Raw genomic sequence first — 7,373 nt, 5'->3', positions numbered from 1 at the left:
TCAATGACCATGTTACTGTCTCCTTATCCTGTGTAATGGAAATGTACACCTGATTCTTACTTCTTGTTCTATTTGAATTATACCATCAAGTGAAGATCCGCCCAGCTGAAGCAACAGACAAACAACACATTAACAAAGCATTCCCATAACCTAACATTAACATAACATTACCATTCCCATAACCTAACATTAACACAACATTACCATTCCCATAACCTAAAATTAACATAACATTACCATTCCCATAACCTAACATTAACATAACATTACCATTCCCATAACCTAACATTAACATAACATTACCATTCCCATAACCTAACATTAACATAACATTACCATTCCCATAACCTAACATTAACATAACATTACCATTCCCATAACCTAACATTAACATACAATTACCATTCCCATAACCTAACATTAACATAACAATACCATTCCCATAACATAACATTAACATAACATTACCATTCCCATAACCTAACATTAACATAACATTACCATTACCATAACCTAACATTAACATACCATTACCATTCCCATAACCTAACATTAACATACCATTACCATTCCCATAACCTAACATACACATAACATTACCATTCCCATAACCTAACATGAACATACCATTACCATTCCCATAACCTAACATTAACATACCATTACCATTCCCATAACCTAACATTACCATTCCCATAACCTAACATGAACATAACATTACCATTCCCATAACCTAACATTAACATAACATTACCATTCCCATAACCTAACATTAACATAACATTACCATTCCCATAACCTAACATTAACATAACATTACCATTCCCATAACCTAACATGAACATAACATTACTGTGATATCCTGGTTAGACTACCTGTAGTACCACCCCACGCCAGTAAGGGGACCACCAGATGCATTGGGCTGAGTTACCTGTTGAATAGCTGGGGGCCCAGATTAAGCTAGCAAGTGACCAGAGTACCACGTTGTTACTTACCGTTCTACAATAAATGGTTAACTTGAATCCTGGGTGGCATTCCCATTATTCATAAGTTAGGTTACCACATATTGGCGACGAGGATACTGGAGGGACATAAGGACACGAAGTCAAGGGCCCGAGTGGAGGAGGATGCTGGACGGGAGTTCAAGTGCAAGGTGGCGGTAGGACTGAATCGGACAGTTGCTAGCTAGCGCCATAACGAGCTACGGTGGACCGAGAAAGATTCGACTGAGGATTTAAGGTAACGGGAACATGAGTGTGTTGCTAGGCACCCTGTCAGTCTACGAGGCTAAGGACCAGACATGGGAGGAATACTGCGAGATACTGGAGCAGTTTTTTGAGGCAAATGACACAGATGATGGGGATAAACAGAGAGCGATTCTCATCAGTGTAGTGGGGCCAGCCACGTACAAACTCATGAGGAACCTACTGAGTCCAGAGAAGCCTAGCTCGAAAACGTACCAGGAACTGGCGACGTTAATGAAAAATCACTACAGTCCGAAACCCAGTGAAATTGTCCAGAGGTATAAATTTGACTCCCGCTCTCGCCAGCCTAATGAGACCGTCAGTGCATTCGTAGCCGAGCTAAGAGAGTTGGCCCAGGGTTGTAACTACGGTGCTACACTAGAACAGATGCTGAGGGACAGGTTGGTGTGCGGGATAAATGAAGATCGCATTCAACGACGTTTGCTAGCTGAAACGGACTTAACATTTGAGAAAGCGTACAAACTTGCTGTAGCTGCAGAAACCGCTAGCAGAAACGTTCACGACCTCCAGGCTAAAGCGGCTTGTAACCAGGTGAGGACCGAGGGCGCACCAGGGAGGAAGGACGAGAGACGTTACGAAGATGTTAACCGGAGACAGAGAGAATGCTACCGATGTCACGGGACAAAGCACAGTGCCGGTGAGTGCAAGTTTAAAGATGCCAAGTGTCACGGTTGTGGGAAATTAGGCCATATAGTTAAAGCTTGCCGTAATAGAGGCAGAGATGACGCACGCGCCAGTGTAAACAACAACGCACCCAGAGCAGAGCACAGGGGCGCACGTCCACACCGCTCCCACAATGTGCGCGAGAGAGCAGAGGACGGGGAGGAGAGTTCTGATTCAGAGGAGGCATTCACGTTAACCTGCTTGAAAACGGAAACAACGATTCAGAAAGTGAAACCTTTTGTTGTAAATATTGGAGTAAACAAGAAGACAGTACATTTTGAAATTGATACAGGATGCAGTGTGAGCATTATGAATGAGAGCAAGTTCAATGAGACGTGGGGAGAAAAACAACGCCCACAAATAAGACAAACCAAACTCAAACTGAAGTCATACACTGGTGAAAAAATCAGTGTAGTAGGTGTGGCAGAAGTGGAGGTGAGACATGCACAGCAGGTGAAGTCATTGCCTCTAGTAGTGGTGAAAGGTGCGGGACCTAGCTTATTAGGAAGAGGGTGGCTGGAAGCCATAAAGCTGAAGTGGGATGAAATAAAGAATGTGAGTACAGAGGCACAAACACTACAGGAAGTACTCATTAAAAATGAGGACGTTTTCAAAAAAGAGCTAGGCATGTTAAAAGGCATGAAAGCAACAATTCGGGTGTCTGCCGAAGCCTGTCCAAAATTCTATCGCCCTCGCTCTGTTCCATATGCCATGAGGTCCAAGGTGGAAGAAGAGCTGGACAGACTGTTGAAGGAGGGCATAATATCACCATGCTGAGTGGGCAGCACCCATAGTCCCTGTGTTGAAGCCAGATGGTGCGGTCCGGATATGTGGGGACTACAAACTCACAATAAACAACGCATCCTCTCTAGAACAATACCCGATCCCCCGTGTCGAGGACCTCTTCAATGCCCTGGCGGGAGGAAAACAGTTCTCCAAGCTTGACTTAAGCCACGCCTACCAACAAATTGAGATGGAGGAGGAATCAAAGAAGTACCTAACAGTGAACACACAGAGAGGCCTGTTCACCTACAATAGGCTACCATTTGGAGTATCATCAGCACCAGCAATATTCCAAAGAATGATGGAGAGCCTACTGCAGGGCCTGCCCCAAGTAGCAGTGTACTTGGATGACATCATACTCACCGGGAGAGATGAAGCAGAGCACCTGAGCACGCTGGACAACGTACTCCGACGGCTTAAAGAAGCTGGTCTGCGACTACACAGACGGAAGTGTGCGTTCCTGCAGGATGAAGTCGAGTACTTAGGACACAAGGTCGATGCTGAAGGCTTACATCCGGTGGAGAGCAAGGTGAGAGCCATAGAGGAAGCCCCACCCCCAAAAACAGTGACCGAGCTGAAAGCATATTTGGGCTTGTTAAATTATTATAATAAATTCATGTCTAACCTGGCCACACACCTAGCCCCGTTACATCATCTGCTGAGAAAAGGTGTGTCATGGGCCTGGAACAGAGAACAGGAAGAAGCTTTCCAGAAATCGAAACAGTTACTCCAATCAGCCAAAGTGTTAGTGCACTACACAACTGACAAAGAGTTGGTGCTGGCGTGTGACGCCTCACCCTACGGAGTTGGCGCCGTGCTCTCACATGTGATGGAAGACGGAAGTGAGAGACCAGTGGGGTTCATGTCACGCACGCTGACACCTGCAGAGAAAGGTTATTCACAACTCGACAAAGAAGGGCTAGCAATAATGTTCGGGATTAAGCGGTTCCATAAGTACCTCTATGGAAGGACGTTCACAATCAGCACTGACCACAAGCCATTGATATCATTGTTTCATGAGAAGAAACCAGTGCCACAGATGGGGTCGCCCCGAGTGCAAAGGTGGGCAGTCCTGCTGAGATCATACGAGTACAAAATAGTGTACAAGCCAGGTAAAGATCACGCGAACACAGACGCATTGAGCAGGTTGCCCCTGCCCCAGGCCGAAAAAGAGGAGGATGCAGACAAAGTGCTCATGATAGAGGTCATGGATGACCCACCGATCACAACAGCTCAGGTGAAGCAGTGGACGGCCAAGGACAAAACACTCTCCCAGGTGCATGAGTGGTGCCTGAAAGGATGGCCAAGAGAGGTGGACCCATCAGTCAGCCCATACAGTCAGAGGAGGCTGGAATTGAGTGTGAAGGATGGATGTGTGCTTTGGGGGGCGAGAGTGGTCATTCCGAAGAGAGGAAGGACGGCCATATTAAAGCAGCTACACCACACACACCTGGGAATATCCAGGATGAAGGGCCTAGCACGCTCATATGTATGGTGGCCAGGAATAGACATGGAGATTGAACAGGAAGTGCGGTCCTGTCAGTCATGTCAAGAAAGCAGGAAGTCTCCAGCCTGTGCACCACTACACCCATAGGAGTGGCCTGAGACACCGTGGAGCAGACTCCACATCGACTATGCAGGTCCCTTCCTAGGAAAGATGTTCCTGGTCATCGTGGACTCGCACTCAAAATGGATAGATGTGTATCCAACCAACACAGCGACCAGTCAAACAACCATCGAAAAGCTCAGACAGTGCTTCAGCACACACGGCTTGCCACAGATGCTGGTATCAGATAACGGAGCATGCTTCAAAAGTGCTGAGTTCGAGGCGTTCATAAAACAGAATGGCATACAGCATGTGACATCCGCCCCATTCCACCCTGCATCGAATGGCCTGGCAGAAAGAGCAGTACAGACATTCAAAGAAGGGATAAAGAAGGTGAAGGGAGAGACCTTGGAGACAAGAATAGCCAGATTTCTGTTTAACTACCGAATCACACCACAAACAACAACTGGCTTGGCACCAGCGGAAATGCTCATGTCCAGAAGATTACGTTCCACACTGGATCTGCTGCGTCCAGATGTGAAGACAAAAATCCGGCAGAATCTGCTGAAACAGAAGAAACAACATGACGCACACAGCAAGTGGAGGAGCTTTTCTCCTGGGGATGAGGTGTATGTCCGGAACTACAGCCACGGTCCAAGGTGGATACCAGCCATCATTGAGGAAAGCACAGGACCCGTATCGTACACAGTACAGACAGGTAGTGGACATTCAACAAGGAGACATGTCGACCAAATCAGGAAGCGCTACACAACAACGACCAGCGACACGACTACATCTGAGCAGACTACAGAGCCTATCAACCTACCAGGTCCAGGACATACATCAGAGGCCTTGCCGGAGGATCCTGTCCTTACCACTCCAGTCAGTGAGAGAGTAACAGCCCCTACAGGTGTTCCTGAACAGCCTCCTGCTGACACTACGCTGGACGGGAGAGCAGAGCCTCCATTGGCACTACGTCGCTCCATGAGGACAAAACAGACTCCTGCTCATCTGAAAGACTTTGTACAATAATAATAGTGAGCTCCCTCAAGAAAGAGCAAGAATGCGCTCTGGGAGCTTGCTGGGAAGGTGACAGTCTACCCACTTTCCTAGTTTTCAAGTGAAGAATAATTATATTGTTTATTGTTTATGTTGTGTCTCAGGTCCCGTGGTAGGTTCAGCTTAAGGGGGGAGGGATGTGATATCCTGGTTAGACTACCTGTAGTACCACCCCACGCCAGTAAGGGGACCACCAGATGCATTGGGCTGAGTTACCTGTTGAATAGCTGGGGGCCCAGATTAAGCTAGCAAGTGTTGTCTATTAAGTTACCTGTTGGCTACTAAAATGAAGAATAGTTCTTGAGCAGTTTAAGACCGTTTATTCAAACAAGGCAAATACACAGGATACGATCGTCTGGTCTGGATCTGGTCAGCTGGGGAGGTCACAGGAAGCAGAGAGACAGGGCACTCCTTGCCCCCGAGTTTTATACCTTTTCATATGCAAATATACCTTCACCCATGGCCCAACCAAGAAAAGGAGGTATGGGTCAAAAAGCCATAAACCGTCATTCTACAGTCCTTCCTAGCCTCTTATCAAAAAATGGTCATCTCCCCCGTTCTTTATCCTAATATGGTCATCTGGCTGTTTTGAGAAAAAAGGGTGTGTGTTTACAAGCTGTCATAAAACCCCCATTGTCAGGAGGACAGGCCCTTCCTAGCACACAGGCCCTATTTACTATACAATTCATGTATGTGTGTGTGTGTGTTTCAAGTAAAATATACTACACAAGTGACCAGAGTACCACGTTGTTACTTACCGTTCTACAATAAATGGTTAACTTGAATCCTGGATGGCATTCCCATTATTCATAAGTTAGGTTACCACAATTACCATTCCCATAACCTAACATTAACATAACATTACCATTCCCATAACCTAACATTAACATAACATTACCATTCCCATAACCTAACATTAACATAACATTACCGCCAATGTTTTCGCAAAATGAATCCAGTGCTCATGTATCATTCATGTCATGACACACTTCTTGGTAAACAGGCCTGTTTCCGGTCGACCGACTCTCATCCGTCTGCTGGCACTGTGCACCTCCGCACTTTTCCTTTCGCTCTCTTCATCATTCTCTCCATCCCTCCACTAGTCCCTAGTCTCCATCCATCTCCCTTACCGCTTTTTCTGCTTCCGTCTATAAACCTGTCGTTCTGCCGCGGCCTAGCGCACCCCTGCGATCCATCAGGCTGATGTTACGGGCTTTTCCTGTCCTGATGGCTACTTAGCTGTCCTCAGTGGGTCGGGTCGTATTTATTATTGTAAGTGTTTGTCCAACACATTTAGGCTGTTTGCTACGGCGGCAGATTGATGAACAGTTATAACGGCACATCGCAGATGCCAAGGAAAAGCAATACAGGCAGACAAGCGAGCGATAGCAAGATATTTGTTGAAGGCAGGATATAAAATAAACGACAAAGACAGACGAGGAAGTATTAGTTATGTTTGATCTGCCTTCGTTTCTGATGATTTCCTCAGATCAATAATGTCAGGGAGGCAGGAAGGAGCCTCTAGACTTTTACTTACTTTTACCTTCCTCGTCTTCTCATTCTGATAAGACAGCTTTCATTCCTCTCGTCTCTTTTTTCTCATTGATTATACACAGGCACTAGGCTATAATTAAGGACTATTCTATTTCACAGGCTTGTGGAGGACTTCAGTAGGGTTCTGTCTGCCTGGATGTTGACAAGCTGAATGCAGTAATACACAGGATCATGTTGTGATGTTGGTGACACACACACACACACGCACACACACACGCACACACACGCACACACACACATGCATGCACGCACACACGCACACACACACACACACACACACACACACACACACACACACACACACACAGACACACATGCATGCATGCACGCACGGACGGACGCACACACACACACACACACACACACACACACACACACACACACACAAACACAAACAGACAGACAGACACTATCTGGATATGGTTATGTGTTTACAATCTTGTGCATCGGTTTCATGAATTTCAATTGCATTCTCATCTGAGATAATTCTATTGTCCTCAATT

This window comes from Nansenia antarctica (assembly GCF_963989245.1).
Source record: "Nansenia antarctica genome assembly, chromosome: 1".
Lineage (NCBI taxonomy): Eukaryota > Metazoa > Chordata > Actinopteri > Argentiniformes > Microstomatidae > Nansenia > Nansenia antarctica.
The sequence above is the reverse complement of the archived record's forward strand: the minus strand, read 5'-3'. Positions refer to the sequence as shown.